The sequence below is a fragment of the Mustelus asterias genome, unplaced genomic scaffold (assembly GCF_964213995.1).
Source record: "Mustelus asterias unplaced genomic scaffold, sMusAst1.hap1.1 HAP1_SCAFFOLD_836, whole genome shotgun sequence".
Lineage (NCBI taxonomy): Eukaryota > Metazoa > Chordata > Chondrichthyes > Carcharhiniformes > Triakidae > Mustelus > Mustelus asterias.
The window spans coordinates 4199-22500 of NW_027590782.1; the positions used below are offsets into that span (position 1 = coordinate 4199).

Consider the following 18302-nt stretch of genomic DNA (forward strand, 5'->3'; position numbering starts at 1 on the left):
CACAGGGACACAGACAGTTGTGTATACACACACAGGGACACAGACAGTTGTGTACACACACACAGGGACACAGACAGTCATGTACACACACACAGGGACACAGACAGTTGTGTACACACACACAGGGACACAGACAGTTGTGTATACACACACAGGGACACAGACAGTTGTGTATACACACACACAGGGACACAGACAGTTGTGTATACACACACAGGGACACAGACAGTTGTGTATACACACACAGGGACACAGACAGTTGTGTATACACACACACAGGGACACAGACAGTCATGTACACACACACAGGGACACAGACAGTTGTGTATACACACACACAGGGACACAGACAGTTGTGTACACACACACAGGAACACAGACAGTTGTGTATACACACACAGGGACACAGACAGTTGTGTACACACACACAGGGACACAGACAGTTGTGTATACACACACAGGGACACAGACAGTCATGTACACACACACAGGGACACAGACAGTTGTGTATACACACACAGGGACACAGACAGTCATGTACACACACACAGGGACACAGACAGTTGTGTATACACACACAGGGACACAGACAGTCATGTACACACACACAGGGACACAGACAGTTGTGTATACACACACAGGGACACAGACAGTTGTGTATACACACACAGGGACACAGACAGTTGTGTACACACACACAGGGACACAGACAGTTGTGTATACACACACAGGGACACAGACAGTCATGTACACACACACAGGGACACAGACAGTTGTGTATACACACAGGGACACAGACAGTTGTGTACACACACACAGGGACACAGACAGTTGTGTACACACACACAGGGACACAGACAGTTGTGTATACACACACAGGGACACAGACAGTTGTGTATACACACACAGGGACACAGACAGTTGTGTATACACACACACAGGGGCACAGACAGTTGTGTACACACACACAGGGACACAGACAGTTGTGTACACACACACACAGGGACACAGACAGTTGTGTACACACACACAGGGACACAGACAGTTGTGTACACACACACACAGGGACACAGACAGTTGTGTACACACACACAGGGACACAGACAGTTGTGTACACACACACAGGGACACAGACAGTTGTGTATACACACACAGGGACACAGACAGTTGTGTACACACACACACAGGGACACAGACAGTTGTGTATACACACACAGGGACACAGACAGTTGTGTACACACACACACAGGGACACAGACAGTTGTGTACACACACACAGGGACACAGACAGTTGTGTACACACACACACAGGGACACAGACAGTTGTGTATACACACACACAGGGACACAGACAGTTGTGTATACACACACACAGGGACACAGACAGTTGTGTATACACACACACAGGGACACAGACAGTTGTGTACACACACACAGGGACACAGACAGTTGTGTACACACACACACAGGGACACAGACAGTTGTGTACACACACACACAGGGACACAGACAGTTGTGTATACACACACACAGGGACACAGACAGTTGTGTACACACACACACAGGGACACAGACAGTTGTGTACACACACACAGGGACACAGACAGTTGTGTACACACACACACAGGGACACAGACAGTTGTGTATACACACACACAGGGACACAGACAGTTGTGTACACACACACACAGGGACACAGACAGTTGTGTACACACACACAGGGACACAGACAGTTGTGTATACACACACACAGGGACACAGACAGTTGTGTACACACACACACAGGGACACAGACAGTTGTGTATACACACACAGGGGCACAGACAGTTGTGTATACACACACAGGGACACAGACAGTTGTGTACACACACACAGGGACACAGACAGTCATGTACACACACACAGGGACACAGACAGTCGTGTATACACACACAGGGACACAGACAGTTGTGTATACACACACAGGGACACAGACAGTTGTGTATACACACACAGGGACACAGACAGTTGTGTATACACACACAGGGACACAGACAGTTGTGTATACACACACAGGGACACAGACAGTTGTGTATACACACACACAGGGGCACAGACAGTTGTGTACACACACACAGGGACACAGACAGTTGTGTACACACACACACAGGGACACAGACAGTTGTGTACACACACACAGGGACACAGACAGTTGTGTACACACACACACAGGGACACAGACAGTTGTGTACACACACACAGGGACACAGACAGTTGTGTACACACACACAGGGACACAGACAGTTGTGTATACACACACAGGGACACAGACAGTTGTGTACACACACACACAGGGACACAGACAGTTGTGTATACACACACAGGGACACAGACAGTTGTGTACACACACACACAGGGACACAGACAGTTGTGTACACACACACAGGGACACAGACAGTTGTGTACACACACACACAGGGACACAGACAGTTGTGTACACACACACAGGGACACAGACAGTTGTGTACACACACACAGGGACACAGACAGTTGTGTACACACACACACAGGGACACAGACAGTTGTGTACACACACACAGGGACACAGACAGTTGTGTATACACACACACAGGGACACAGACAGTTGTGTACACACACACACAGGGACACAGACAGTTGTGTATACACACACAGGGGCACAGACAGTTGTGTATACACACACAGGGACACAGACAGTTGTGTACACACACACAGGGACACAGACAGTCATGTACACACACACAGGGACACAGACAGTCGTGTATACACACACAGGGACACAGACAGTTGTGTATACACACACAGGGACACAGACAGTTGTGTATACACACACAGGGACACAGACAGTTGTGTATACACACACAGGGACACAGACAGTTGTGTATACACACACAGGGACACAGACAGTTGTGTATACACACACAGGGACACAGACAGTTGTGTATACACACACAGGGACACAGACAGTTGTGTATACACACACAGGGACACAGACAGTTGTGTATACACACACAGGGACACAGACAGTTGTGTATACACACACAGGGACACAGACAGTTGTGTATACACACGTGGGTACAAGCACAGCTTCTGATGTACATGTGTGTGTACAGTATGTAACAGCAGCTTGTCGCAGGCCAATGTCCAGATTGTCACACTGAGCCGGATGCTGAGCTCCCAGTGGTGTGTTGACGGTTTAGGTTGGGGTGGGTTTTACACAGACAGGAAATCTCGAGGTGTGACTGTTGAACTGAAACTCACTGCTAATCCACTGCCGGTACAGCTCTCACACTCACCCAGAACTTCGAACACAACTGCCCCTCTCAACATCTCCCACTGTAAGTATCATTTCTTTCACTATGGTTAGGCTGATAGAACCCTGTCACTGAGACAGTATCGGCCTGTCCCAGATAGTCGGAGTAAACACACCTTCTTTCTATTCTCACACTCTCTCCCTCGCTTACATTCTGCCTCCCCACTCTCAATCTCACTCGCCAACAATCTCTCCGCCTGTCTCTCTCTCCTCCTCCACTCCCTTCTCTCTCCCTCTCTCCCCCACTCCTTCTCTCTCTCAGTCTCTCGCCCCCTCTCTCTCCCTCTCGCTCCCCCACTCCCTCTCTCTGCCTCTCTCTGCCTCTCTCTCTCTCCCTCTCTCTCCCCCCTCTCCTCCTCTCTTTCCTTCTCTCTCCCTCTCTCGCTCCCTCTCTCTCCTTCCCTCTGCTCTCTCTCACTCTCTCTGTCTGTCACCCCTCTCTTTTCTCTCCCTCTCTCTGTCTCTCTCCCTCTATCCCGCTGTCTGTCCCCCCCCTCGCTCCCCCACTCTTTCCACCTCTCTGCCCCCACCCCTCTCCCTCTTCCTCTCCCTCCCACTCTCTCTCCCTCTCCTTCCCTCTTCCCTGGGAAATAAGGAAGGGCAGGTGACAGAAGTGTTAGTGTGGAATCACTTTGGGACCAGTGACCATAATTCTATTAGTTTTAAGATAGCTATGGAGAATGATAGAACAGCTTGAAGTATCCAAGCTGACTTGTAACACCTGAGAGTGCGACCCCCTAACTTGATGTTCCCTGGCCGGGAGTGGGGACATGGCCTCTCAGCATCCACTCCATCAAATCCTCACAGGCTCCCTCAGTGCTGACATGTGGAGTGCAGGCCTGGAATTTGAGACTCGAGTCCATGCAGACTGGGGCCTCACAGTATCGGCTGCCTGGCCCAGAGGTGAGGAGAGTAACAGCAAAGAGGCTTGACCAACCTCTCATTTCCTCACTGAACACCGAAAGATGTGAAATACAGATAGGAGTGCCCTTGCTTACACCAAAATGTCTCATACGCCATTGGTCATTGCGAAGTAAATTGGAAAGCGTGCAGCAATCCAGAAGGGACCACATCTCCTGCTGGGAAAATCAGTCATTTTCAGGAAACATCAAGTTAGATGCTGTTCACCCAGCCTCAAACAGTCACTGCAGAGGGAAAGTAAACCAAGGTAAATATCTCTGTAACCTCCTCCAGCCCCTACACCCCTCCCTATCTCTGTAACCTCCTCCAGCCCCTACACCCCTCCTTATCTCTGTAACCTCCTCCAGCCCCCTACACCCCCTCCATATCTCTGTAACCTCCTCCAGCCCCCTACACCCCTCCCTATCTCTGTAACCTCCTCCAGCCCCTACACCCCTCCCTATCTCTGTAACCTCCTCCAGCCCCTACACCCCTCCCTATCTCTGTAACCTCCTCCAGCCCCTACACCCCTCCCTATCTCTGTAACCTCCTCCAGTGCCCTACACCCCTCCCTATCTCTGTAACCTCCTCCAGCCCCTACACCCCTCCCTATCTCTGTAACCTCCTCCAGCCCCTACACCCCTCCCTATCTCTGTAACCTCCTCCAGCCCCTACACCCCTCCCTATCTCTGTAACCTCCTCCAGCCCCTACACCCCTCCCTATCTCTGTAACCTCCTCCAGCCCCTACACCCCTCCCTATCTCTGTAACCTCCTCCAGCCCCTACACCCCTCCCTATCTCTGTAACCTCCTCCAGCCCCTACACCCCTCCCTATCTCTGTAACCTCCTCCAGCCCCTACACCCCTCCCTATCTCTGTAACCTCCTCCAGCCCCTACACCCCTCCCTATCTCTGTAACCTCCTCCAGCCCCTACACCCCTCCCTATCTCTGTAACCTCCTCCAGCCCCTACACCCCTCCCTATCTCTGTAACCTCCTCCAGTGCCCTACACCCCTCCCTATCTCTGTAACCTCCTCCAGCCCCTACACCCCTCCCTATCTCTGTAACCTCCTCCAGCCCCTACACCCCTCCCTATCTCTGTAACCTCCTCCAGCCCCTACACCCCTCCCTATCTCTGTAACCTCCTCCAGCCCCTACACCCCTCCCTATCTCTGTAACCTCCTCCAGCCCCTACACCCCTCCCTATCTCTGTAACCCCCTCCAGCCCCTACACCCCCTCCCTATCTCTGTAACCTCCTCCAGCTCCTACACTCCCTCCCTATCTCTGTAACCTCCTCCAGCCCCTACACCCCTCCCTATCTCTGTAACCTCCTCCTGCCCCTACACCCCTCCCTATCTCAGTAACCTCCTCCAGCCCCTACACCCCCTCCCTATCTCTGTAACCTCCTCCAGCCCCAACACCCCTCCCTATCTCTGTAACCTCCTCCAGCCCCTACACCCCCTCCCTATCTCAGTAACCTCCTCCAGCCCCTACACCCCTCCCTATCTCTGTAACCTCCTCCAGCTCCTACACCCCTCCCTATCTCTGTAACCTCCTCCAGCCCCTACACCCCTCCCTATCTCTGCAACCTCCTCCAGCCCCTACACCCCCTCCCTATCTCAGTAACCTCCTCCAGCCCCTACACCCCTCCCTATCTCTGTAACCTCCTCCAGCTCCTACACCCCTCCCTATCTCTGTAACCTCCTCCAGTCGCTACACCCCCTCCCTATCTCTGTAACCTCCTCCAGCCCCTACACCCCTCCCTATCTCTGTAACCTCCTCCAGCCCCTACACCCCTCCCTATCTCTGTAACCTCCTCCAGCCCCTACACCCCTCCCTATCTCTGTAACCTCCTCCAGCTCCTACACCCCTCCCTATCTCTGTAACCTCCTCCAGCCCCTACACCCCCTCCCTATCTCTGTAACCTCCTCCAGCCCCTACACCCCTCCCTATCTCTGTAACCTCCTCCATCTCCTACACCCCTCCCTATCTCTGTAACCTCCTCCAGCTCCTACACCCCTCCCTATCTCTGTAACCTCCTCCAGCCCCAACACCCCTCCCTATCTCTGTAACCTCCTCCAGCTCCTACACCCCCTCCCTATCTCTGTAACCTCCTCCAGCCCCTACACCCCTCCCTATCTCTGTAACCCCCTCCAGCTCCTACACCCCTCCCGATCTCTGTAACCTCCTCCATCTCCTACACCCCTCCCTATCTCTGTAACCCCCTCCAGCCCCTACACCCCTCCCTACCTCTGTAACCTCCTCCAGCTCCTACACCCCTCCCTATCTCTGTAACCTCCTCCATCTCCTACACCCCTCCCTATCTCTGTAACCCCCTCCAGCCCCTACACCCCTCCCTATCTCTGTAACCTCCTCCAGCCCCTACACCCCTCCCTGTCTCTGTAACCTCTGCCAGCCCCTACAACCCTCTATCTCTTGAACCTCCTCCAGCCCCTACACCTATCCCTATCTCTGAAACCTCGTCCAGCTCCAACAACCATAGAACCATAGAACCATAGAAAATTACAGCTCAGAAACAGGCCTTTTGGCCCTTCTTGTCTGTGCCGAACCATTTTATGCCTAGTCCCACTGACCTGCACTTGGACCATATCCCTCCACACCCCTCTCATCCATGCACCCGTCCAAGTTTTTCTTAAATGTTAAAAGTGACCCCGCATTTACCACTTTATCCGGCAGCTCATTCCACACTCCCACCACTCTCTGCGTGAAGAACCCCCCCCTAATATTCCCTTTAAACTTTTCTCCTTTCACCCTTAACCCATGCCCTCTGGTTTTTTCTCCCCGAGCCTCAGTGGAAAAAGCCTGCTTGCATTCACTCTATCTATACCCATCAAAATCTTATACACCTCTATCAAATCTCCCCTCAATCTTCGACGCTCCAGGGAATAAAGTCCCAACCTATTCAATCTCTCTCTGTAACTCAGCTTCTCAAGTCCCGGCAACATCCTTGTGAACCTTCTCTGCATTCTTTCAATCTTATTTACATCCTTCCTGTAACTAGGTGACCAAAACTGTACACAATACTCCAAATTCGGCCTCACCAATGCCTTATATAACCTTACCATAACACTCCAACTTTTATACTCGATACTCCGATTTATAAAGGCCAATGTACCAAAGGCACTCTTTACGACCCTATCCACCTGTGACGTCACTTTTAGGGAATTCTGTACCTGTATTCCCAGATCCCTCTGTTCAACTGCACTCTTCAGAGTCCTACCATTTACCCTGTACGTTCTTCTTTGGTTTGTCCTTCCAATGTGCAATATCTCACACAACCCTCCGTATCTCTGTAACTTCCTCCAGCCCCTACACACCTTTCTATCTCTGTAACCTCCTCTAGCCCCTACACCCCTCTCTATCTCTAAAACCTCATCCAGCCCCTACAACTCTCACTATTTCTGTCCCAAAAGTTAAAATTCTAAATTGGGGCAAGGCCAATTTTGATGGTATCAGGCAGGAACTTTCAACAGTTAATTGGGGGAGTCTGTGGGAAGGCAAAGGGACGTCTGGTAAGTGGCACGCTTTCAAAAGTGTGTTAACCAGGGTTCAGGGTAAACACATTCCTCTTAGAGTGAAGGGCAAGGCTGGCAGAAGTCGAGAACCCTGGGTGACTCAGGATATAGAGGCCCTGGTCAAGAAGAAGAAAGAGGCACATGACATGCATAGGCAGCTGGGATCAAGTGAATCCCGTGAAGAGTATTGGGGATGTAGGAGTAGAGTTAAGAGAGAAATCAGGAGGGCAAAAAGGGGACACAAGATTGTTTTGGCAGATAAGGCAAAGGAGAATCCAAAGAGCTTCTACAAATACATAAAAGCCAAAAGAGTAACAAGGGAGAGAGTAGGGCCTCTTAAGGATCAACAAGGTCATCTATGTGCGGATCCACAAGAGATGGGTGAGATCCTAAATGAATATTTTCTCTGCTGTTGAGAAAAGCATGGATGTTAGGGAACTTGGGAAAATAAATAGTGATGTCTTGAGGAGTGTTCATGTTACAGAGAAGGAGGTGCTGGAAGTCTTAAAGCGCATCAAGGTAGATAAATCCCCGGGACCTGATGAAGTGTATCCCAGGACAGTGTGGGGGGCTAGGGAGGAAATTGCGGGTCCCCTAGCTGAGATAGTTGAATCATCGATAGTCACGTGAGGTGCCTGTAGATTGGAGGGTGGCAAATGTTGTGCCTTTGTTTAAAAAGGGCTGCAGGGAAAAGCTTGGGAACTACAGGCCAGTGAGCCTCACATCTGTGGTGGGTAAATTGTTGGAAGGTATATTGAGAGACAGGATCTACAGGCATTTAGAGACGCAAGGACTGATTAGGGACAGTCAGCATGGCTTTGTGAGTGGAAAATCATGTCTCACAAATTTGATTGAGTTTTTTGAAGGGGTAACCAAGAAGGTAGATGAGGGCAGTGCAGTTGATGTTGTCGACATTGACTTTAGCAAGGCCTTTGACAGGGTACCGCATGGTAGGTTGTTGCATGAGGTTAAATCTCACGGGATCCAGGGTGACGTATCTAAATGGATCCAAAATTGGCTTCTTGACAGAAGCCAGAGGGTGGTTGTAGAGGGTTGTTTTTCAAACTGGAGGCCTGTGACCAGTGGTGTGCCTCAGGGATCAGTGCTGGGCCCACTGTTATTTGTCATTTATATTAATGATTTGGATGAGAATATAGGAGGCATGGTTAGTAAGTTTGCAGATGACACCAAGATTGGTGGCATGGTGGACAGTGAAAAAAGTTATCTCCGATTGCAACAGAATCTTGATCAATTGGGCCAGTGGGTTGACGAATGGCAGATGGAGCTTAATTTAGACAAATGCAAGGTGATGCATTTTGGTAGATTGAACCAGGGCAGGACTTACTCAGTTAATGGTAGGGCATTGGGGAGAGTTACAGGACAAAGAGATCTAGGGGTACATGTTCATAGCTCCTTGAAACTGGAGTCACAGGTGGACAGAGTGGTGAAGAGGGCATTCGGCATGCTTGGTTTCATCGGTCAGAACATTGAATACAGGAGTTGGGACGTCTTGTTAAAGCTGTACAAGGCATTGGTAAGGCCACACTTGGAATACTGTGTACAGTTCTGGTCACCCTATTATCGAAAGCGTATTATTAAACTAGAAAGAGTGCAGAAAAGATTTACTAGGATGCTACCGGGACTTGATGGTTTGAGTTATAAGGAGAGGCTGGATAGACTGGGACTTTTTTCTCTGGAGCGTAGGAGGCTGAGGGGTGACCTTATAGAGGTCTATAAAATAATGAGGGGCACAGATCAGCGAGATAGTCAATATCTTTTCCCAAAGGTAGGGGAGTCTAAAACTAGAGGGCATAGGTTTAAGGTGAGAGGGGAGAGATACAAAAGTGTTCAGAGGGGCAATTTTTTCACACAGAGGGTGGTGAGTGTCTGGAACAAGCTGCCAGAGGCAGTAGTAGAGGCGGGTACAATTTTGTCTTTTAAAAAACGTTTAGACAGTTCCATGGGTACGATGGGTACAGAGGGATATGGGCCAAATGGGGGCAATTGGGATGAGTTTAGGGGTTAAAAAAAAGGGCGGCATGGACAAGTTGGGCCAAAGGGCCTGTTTCCGTGCTGTAACCCTCTATGATTCTATGGCTCTCCCTCTGTCCCTTTCTCCCCCTCTCCCTTCCCCCTCTCTCTCTCTCTCCATTTCTCTCCACCTCTCCCTCTATGCCTTTCCCACCCACTCTCCCACTCTCGCTCTCCCACTTTCCGTCTCTCTCTCTCTCCCTCCTCCACTCCCTTGCTCTCCCCCTATCTCCTGCTCTCTCTCTCCCCCTCTCTCCCTTTCCATCTCTCTCTCTCGCTTCCATCCTCTCCTTCTCTGTCTCCGTCCCTTCTCTCCCACTCTCAATCCTTCTCCCCCACTCTCTCCCCCTCTCTCCCTCTCCATCTCTCTCTCTGTCCCTCTCGCTTCCACCCTCTCCCTCGCGCTTTTTCTCCCACTCTCCCTCTCTCTCTCCCACCATCCTCTTCACAGTGGAAGACACAATTAACATGCCAAAAATTGATGACAGGAAGGCTATAGCAGGTGAGAGCCGAGAAACTGCTCTGTCCATTATCATTATCACGAAAGAGGGAATGTTGGGCAAGTTAATGGGGCTAAAGGTAGACAAGTCTCCTGGTCCTGATGGAATGCATCCCAGGGAACTAAAAGAGATGGCGGGAGAAATAGCAAATGCACTAGTGGTAATTTACCAAAATTCGCTGGACTCTGGGGTGGTTCCCGCAGATTGGAAAACAGCAAATGTGACACCGCTGTTTAAAAAAGGAGGGAGACAAAAGGTGGGTAACTATAGGCCGGTTAGCTTAACTTCTGTAGTAGGGAAAATGCTTGAATCTATCATCAAGTAAGAAATAGCGAGACATCTGGATATAAATTGTCCCATTGGTAAGACGCAGCATGGGTTCATGAAGGACAGGTCATGTTTGACTAATTTGGTGGAATTCTTTGAGAACATTACATGTGCAGTGGACAATGGGGAACCTGTGGATGTGGTGTATCTGGATTTCCAGAAGGCATTTGACAAGGTGCCGCACCAAAGACTGCTGCATAAGATAAAGGTGCATGGTGTTACGGGTAATGTATTAGCATGGATAGAGGATTGGTTAACTAACAGAAAGCAAAGAGTGGGGGTAAATGGGTGTTTTTCTGGTTGGCGATCAGTGACTAGTGGTGTGCCTCAGGGATCAGTGTTGGGACCACAATTGTTTACGATTTACATCGATGATTTGGAGTTGGGGACCAAGTGTAGTGTGTCAAAATTCGCAGATGACACTAAGATGAGTGGCAGAACAAAGTGTGCAGAGGACGCTGAAAGTCTGCAAAGGAGTATAGATAGTCTAAGTGAGTGGGTGAGGGTCTGGCAGATGGAGTACAATGTTGGTAAATGTGAGGTCATCCATTTTGGTAGGAATAACAGCAAAATGGACTTTTATTTAAATGGTAAAAAATTGCAGCATGCTGCTGTGCAGAGGGACCTGGGTGTCCTTGTGCAGGAATCTCGAGGAGTTGGTTTGCAGGTGCAGCAGGTAATTAAAAAGGCAAATGGAATTTTGTCCTTCATTGCTAGAGGGATGGAGTTTAAAAACAGCGAGGTTATGTTGCAGCTGTATAAGGTGCTGGTGAGGCCACACCTGGAGTATTGTGTACAGTTTTGGTCTCCTTACTTGAGAAAGGATATACTGGCACTGGAGGGGGTGCAGAGGAGATTCACTAGGTTGATTCCGGAGTTGAGAGGGTTGGCTTATGAGGAGAGACTGAGTAGACTGGGGCTGGACTCACTGGAATTCAGAAGAATGAGGGGAGATCTTACAGAAACATATAAGATTATGAAGGGAATAGATAAGATAGAAGCAGGGAAGTTGTTTCCACTGGCAGGTGAAACTAGAACTAGGGGGCATGGCCTCAAAATAAGGGGAAGCAGATTTAGGACTGAGTTGAGGAGGAACCTCTTCACACAAAGGGTTGTGAATCTGTGGAATTCTCCCTCTTTCTCTCACTCTCTTCCATAAGAACATAAGAACTAGGAGCAGGAGTCGGCCATCTGGCCCCTCGAGCCTGCTCCACCATTCAATAAGATCATGGCTGATCTTTTCATGGACTCAGCTCCACTTACCCGCCCGCTCACCATAACCCTTAATTCCTTTACTGTTCAAAAATCTATCTATCCTTGCCTTAAAAACATTCAATGAGGAAGCCTCAACTGCTTCACTGAGCAGGGAATTCCACAGATACACAACCCTTTGTGTGAAGAGGTTCCTCCTCAACTCAGTCCTAAATCTGCTTCCCCTTATTTTGAGGCTATGCCCCCTAGTTCTAGTTTCACCCGCCAGTGGAAACAACTTCCCTGCTTCTATCTTATCTATTCCCTTCAAAATCTTATATGTTTCTGTAAGATCTCCCCTCATTCTTCTGAATTCCAATGAGTATCACCCCAGTCTACTCAGTCTCTCCTCATAAGCCAACCCTCTCAACTCCAGAATCAACCTAGTGAATCTCCTCTGCACCCCCTCCAGTGCCAGTATATCCTTTCTCAAGTAAGGAGACCAAAACTGTACACAGTACTCCAGGTGTGGCCTCACCAGCACCTTATACAGCTGCAACATAACCTCGCTGTTTTTAAGCTCCATCCCTCTAGCAATGAAGGACAAAATTCCATTTGCCTTTTTAATTACCTGCTGCACCTGCAAACCAACTCCTTGAGATTCCTGCACAAGGACACCCAGGTCCCTCTGCACAGCAGCATGTTGCAATATTTTACCATTTAAGTAATAGTCCATTTTGCTGTTATTCTGACCAAAATGGATGACCTCACATTTACCAACATTGTACTCCATCTGCCAGACCCTCGCCCACTCACTTAGATTATCGATATCCCTTTGCAGACTTTCAGCATCCTCTGCACACTTTGCTCTGCCACCCATCTTAGTGTCATCTGCGAATTTTGACACACTACACTTGGTCCCCAACTCCAAATCATCTGTGTAAATCGTAAACAATTGCGGTCCCAACACTGATCCCTGAGGCTCACCACTAGTCACTGATCGCCAACCAGAAAAACACGCATTAACCCCCACTCTTTGCTTTCTGTTAGTTAACCAATCCTCTATCCATGCTAATACATTACCCGTAACACTGTGCACCTTTATCTTATGCAGCAGTCTTTGGTGCGGCACCTTGTCAAAAGCCTTCTGGAACTCCAGATACACCACATCCACAGGTTCCCCATTGTCCACTGTACATGTAATGTTCTCAAAGAATTCCATCAAATTAGTCAAACATGACGTTCCTTTCATGAACCCATGCTGCGTCTTCCCAATGGGACAATTTATATCCAGATGTCTCGCTATTTCTTCCCTGATGATAGATTCAAGCATTTTCCCCACTACAGAAGTTAAGCTAACCGGCCTATAGTTACCCGCCTTTTGTCTACCTCCTTTTTTAAACAGTGGCTTCACATTTGCTGTTTTCCAATCTGCGGGAACCACCCCAGAGTCCAGCGAATTTTGGTAAATTACCAGGAGTGCATTTACTATTTCCCCCACCATGCTCCTCTCCCAGTTTCCCTCTCTCTCGCCCTTTTTCCCCTTCTCCCCCTCCCTCTCTCTTGCCCTCTCTCTCCTTCTCCCCCTCCCTCTCTCTCGCCCTCTCCCCCCTTCTCCACCTCCCCCCTCTCTCTCTCTCTCTTTCTCTCACTCCCCCCTCTCTCCCCCTTTTCTCTCCCTCTCTCTCTCCCCCTATACCTCCCTCTCCCACTCTTTCCCCCTCGCTTCCACTCTGAACCTCTCTCTCTTTCTCTCCCTATTTCTCCCCCCCTCTCTTCCACACTCTCTCTCCCACTTTATGTCTCTCCTTCTCTCGCCTTCTCTCCATATCTCCCCCTCTCTCCCTCTCTCTCTCTCCCTCTTTCCCTCTCTCAGTACAATATGTAGGGATATGGGGGTAGGGTCTGGGTGAGATTGTAGTCGGTGCAGACTCGATGGGCCGAATGGCCTCTTTCTGTACTGTAGGGTTTCTATGATTTCTCTCTCCTCTTTCCACCACTCTCCCTCCCTCTCTCCCCCTTCTCTTCCAATCTCCCCCTCTCTCTTTCCCCACTTCTCTCCCTCTCCCCCCCTCCCACTCTCTACCTCTCTCCCTCTCCCCTCTCTCACCTCCCTCTCTCCCTCTCCCTCTCCTCTTTCCCCCATTCTCTCTCTCTCCCTTTCCCTCGCCCTCTCCCTCCCTCTCTCTCCCCCTTCCCCCTCTCTCCCTCTCCCCAATCTCACCCTCTCCCTTCCCCTCTCACCCTCCCTCTTTCCCTGTTTCTATCTGTCTCTCTCTCACCCCCACTCTCTCTCTCCCTCTCGCTCACCCTCTCTCACCCTCTCTCTCTCTCCCAATCTCCCACTCTCTTTCTCAGACTTTCTCTCTCCCACACTCTCTCTCTCTCTCCCACACTCTCTCCCTCCCACTTTCTCTCCCACTCTCTCATAGAGTCAGAGGGGTTTACAGCATGGAAACAGGCCCTTCGGCCCAACTGGTCCATGCCTCTCTTATTTTTTGTTTTAAAACCCCTAAGCTAATCCCAATTGCCCCCATTTGACCCATATCCGTCGATACCCATCGTACCCATGCTATCTAAATGCTTTTTAAAAGATAAAATTGTACCCGCCCCTATTACCACCTCTGGCAGCTTGTTCCAGACACTCACCACCCTCTGTGTGAAAAAATTGCAGTCAGAAGTTTAACAACACCAGGTTAAAGTCCAACAGGTTTATTTGGTAGCAAAAGCCACACAAGCTTTCGGAGCTCCAAGCCCCTTCTTCAGGTGAGTGGGAATTCTGTTCACAAACAGGGCTGATAAAGACACAGACTCAATTTACATGAATAATGGTTGGAATGCGAATACTTACAGCTAATCAAGTCTTTAAGATATAAACAATGTCAGTGGAGAGACCATCAAGACAGGCTAAAAAATTGCCCCTCTGGACACTTATGTATCTCTCCCCTTAAACCTATGCCCACTAGTTTTAGTGGGAAAAGATATTGACTATCTACCTTGTCTATGCCCCTCATTATTTTACAGACCTCTATAAGGTCACCCCTCAGCCTCCTACGCTCCAGAGAAAAAAGTCCCAGTCTATTCAGCCTCTCCTTATAACTCAAAATATCAAGTCCCGGTAGCATCCTAGTAAATCTTTTCTGCACTCTTTCTAGTTTAATAATATCCTGTCTATAATAGGATGACCAGAACTGCACACAGTATTCCAAGTGTGGCCTTACCAATGTCAACAAGACGTCCCAACTCCTGTATTCAATGTTCTGACCGATGAAACCAAGCATGCTGAATGCCTTCTTCACCACTCTGTCCACCTGTGACTCCACTTTCAAGGAGCTATGAACATGTACCCCTAGATCTCTTTGTTCTGTAACTCTCCCCAACGCCCTACCATTAACTGAGTAAGTCCTGCCCTGGTTCAATCTACCAAAATGCATCACCTCGCATTTGTCTAAATTAAACTCCATCTGCCATTCGTCAGCCCACTGGCCCAATTGATCAAGATCCCGCTGCAATTGGAGATAACCTTCTTCACTGTCCATCATGTCACCAATCTTACTCACACACACACTCATACACACACTCTCCCCCATTCACACTCTCCCCCACTCACACTACCCCCCCACTCACACTCTGTCCCACTCACTCTCCCCCAATCACTCTATCCCAATCTCTCTCCCTTCTATTCTCTCGCTCCCACTCTCTCTCCCTCTCCCATTCTCTCTCTCTCTCCCACTCTCTCTCCCACACTATGTCCCACTCGCTCTATTTCCCGCTCTCTCTCGCTCCCACTCACTCTCCCACTCTCCCCAAATCTCCCACTCGGCCATTATCTCCCAGTCTCTCTCTTCCCCTCTCTCCCTCTCTCTTCCACTCTTCATCATTCTCCTACTCTCTCTCTCTCTCTCTCTCTCTTTCCCACTCTCTCTCTCTTCAACTCTTTCCTTCTCTATTGCCCAGCAGCCAGGGTTCCTGCTCCCGATCACTGTCCAGTGACCACTGGGTTAGAGAGAGAGAGGGGAAATCAGCCAGGGTTCCTGCTCCTGATCCCTGTCCAGTGATCCCTGGGTTAGAGAGAGAGAGAGAGAGGGGAAATCAGCCAGGGTTCCTGCTCCTGATCACTGTCCAGTGATCCCTGGGTTAGAGAAAGAGAGGGGAAATCAGCCAGCGTTCCTGCTCCTGATCACTGTCCAGTGATCCCTGGGTTAGAGAGAGAGGGGAAATCAGCCAGGGTTCCTGCTCCTGATCACTGTCCAGTGACCCCTGGGTTAGAGAGAGAGAGGGGAAATCAGCCAGGGTCCCTGCTCCTGATCCCTGTCCAGTGATCCCTGGGTTAGAGAGAGAGAGAGAGGGGAAATCAGCCAGGGTTCCTGCTCCCGATCACTGTCCAGTGATCCCTGGGTCAGAGAGAGAGGGGAAATCAGCCAGGGATCCTGCTCCTGATCACTGTCCAGTGATCCCTGGGTTAGAGAGAGAGAGAGAGAGGGGAAATCAGCCAGGGTTCCTGCTCCTGATCACTATCCAGTGATCCCTGGGTGAGAGAGAGAGAGAGGGGAGATCAGCCAGGGTTCCTGCTCCTGATCCCTGTCCAGTGATCCCTGGGTTAGAGAAAGAGAGGGGAAATCAGCCAGGGTTCCTGCTCCTGATCACTGTCCAGTGACCCCTGGGTTAGAGAGAGAGAGAGGGGAAATCAGCCAGGGTCCCTGCTCCTGATCCCTGTCCAGTGATCCCTGGGTTAGAGAGAGAGAGAGGGCGGAAATCAGCCAGGGTTCCTGCTCCTGATCACTGTCCAGTGATCCCTGGGTTAGAGAGAGAGGGGAATTCAGCCAGGGTTCCTGCTCCTGATCCCTGTCCAGTGACCCCTGGGTTAGAGAGAGAGAGGGGAAATCAGCCAGGGTTCCTGCTCCTGATCACTGTCCAGTGATCCCTGGGTTAGAGAGCGAGAGAGAGGGGAAATCAGCCAGGGTCCCTGCTCCTGATCCCTGTCCAGTGACCCCTGGGTTAGAGAGAGAGAGGGGAAATCAGCCAGGGTCCCTGCTCCTGATCCCTGTCCAGTGATCCCTGGGTTAGAGAGAGAGGGGAAATCAGCCAGGGTTCCTGCTCCTGATCACTGTCCAGTGATCCCTGGGTTAGAGAGAGAGAGAGAGAGGAAATCAGCCAGGCTTCCTGCTCCTGATCCCTGTCCAGTGATCCCTGGGTTAGAGAGAGACAGGGGAAATCAGCCAGGCTTCCTGCTCCTGATCCCTGTCCAGTGATCCCTGGGTTAGAGAGAGACAGGGGAAATCAGCCAGGGTCCCTGCTCCTGATCCCTGTCCAGTGATCCCTGGGTTAGAGAGAGAGAGGGGAAATCAGCCAGGGATCCTGCTCCTGATCACTGTCCAGTGATCCCTGGGTTAGAGAGAGAGAGAGAAGGGAAATCAGCCAGGGTCCCTGCTCCTGATCACTGTCCAGTGATCCCTGGGTTAGAGAGAGAGAGAGAAGGGAAATCAGCCAGGGTCCCTGCTCCTGATCCCTGTCCAGTGACCCCTGGGTTAGAGAGAGAGAGGGGAAATCAGCCAGGGTTCCTGCTCCTGATCCCTGTCCAGTGATCCCTGGGTTAGAGAGAGAGGGGAAATCAGCCAGGGATCCTGCTCCCGATCACTGTCCAGTGTCCCCTGGGTTAGAGAGAGAGGGGAAATCAGCCAGGGTTCCTGCTCCTGATCACTGTCCAGTGACCCCTGGGTTAGAGAGAGAGGGGAAATCAGCCAGGGTTCCTGCTCCTGATCCCTGTCCAGTGATCCCTGGGTTAGAGAGAGAGAGAGGGGGGAAATCAGCCAGGGTTCCTGCTCCTGATCCCTGTCCAGTGATCCCTGGGTTAGAGAGAGAGAGAGAGAGGAAATCAGCCAGGGTTCCTGCTCCTGATCACTGTCCAGTGATCCCTGGGTTAGAGAGAGAGAGAGAGGGGAAATCAGCCAGGGTCCCTGCTCCTGATCCCTGTCCAGTGATCCCTGGGTTAGAGAGAGAGAGAGAGAGGAAATCAGCCAGGGTTCCTGCTCCTGATCACTGTCCAGTGATCCCTGGGTTAGAGAGAGAGAGAGAGAGAGGGGAAATCAGCCAGGGATCCTGCTCCTGATCACTGCCCAGTGATCCCTGGGTTAGAGAGAGAGGGGAAATCAGCCAGGGATCCTGCTCCTGATCACTGCCCAGTGATCCCTGGGTTAGAGAGAGAGGGGAAATCAGCCAGGGTTCCTGCTCCTGATCCCTGTCCAGTGATCCCTGGGTTAGAGAGAGAGAGAGAGAGAGGGGAAATCAGCCAGGGATCCTGCTCCTGATCACTGTCCAATGATCCCTGGGTTAGAGAGAGAGAGAGAGGGGAAATCAGCCAGGGTTCCTGCTCCTGATCCCTGTCCAGTGATCCCTGGGTTAGAGAGAGAGAGAGAGAGGAAATCAGCCAGGGTTCCTGCTCCTGATCACTGTCCTGTGTCAGGAATAAAAGAATGACGAGGGTAA

The 18302-nt window shown here is 50.4% G+C and overlaps 1 protein-coding gene across 1 annotated transcript in view; it reads left to right on the forward strand.

Annotated features, from left to right (window-relative positions):
• The first annotated feature begins 3262 nt into the window (after positions 1-3262).
• The window catches only part of LOC144487487 (uncharacterized), a 65096-nt gene continuing 50056 nt past the window's right edge, over positions 3263-18302 (forward strand). The window contains exon 1 of the mRNA XM_078205582.1: positions 3263-3356. The gene's annotated coding sequence lies outside the window, so the exon portion shown is untranslated. The remainder of the gene's footprint in view (positions 3357-18302) is intronic.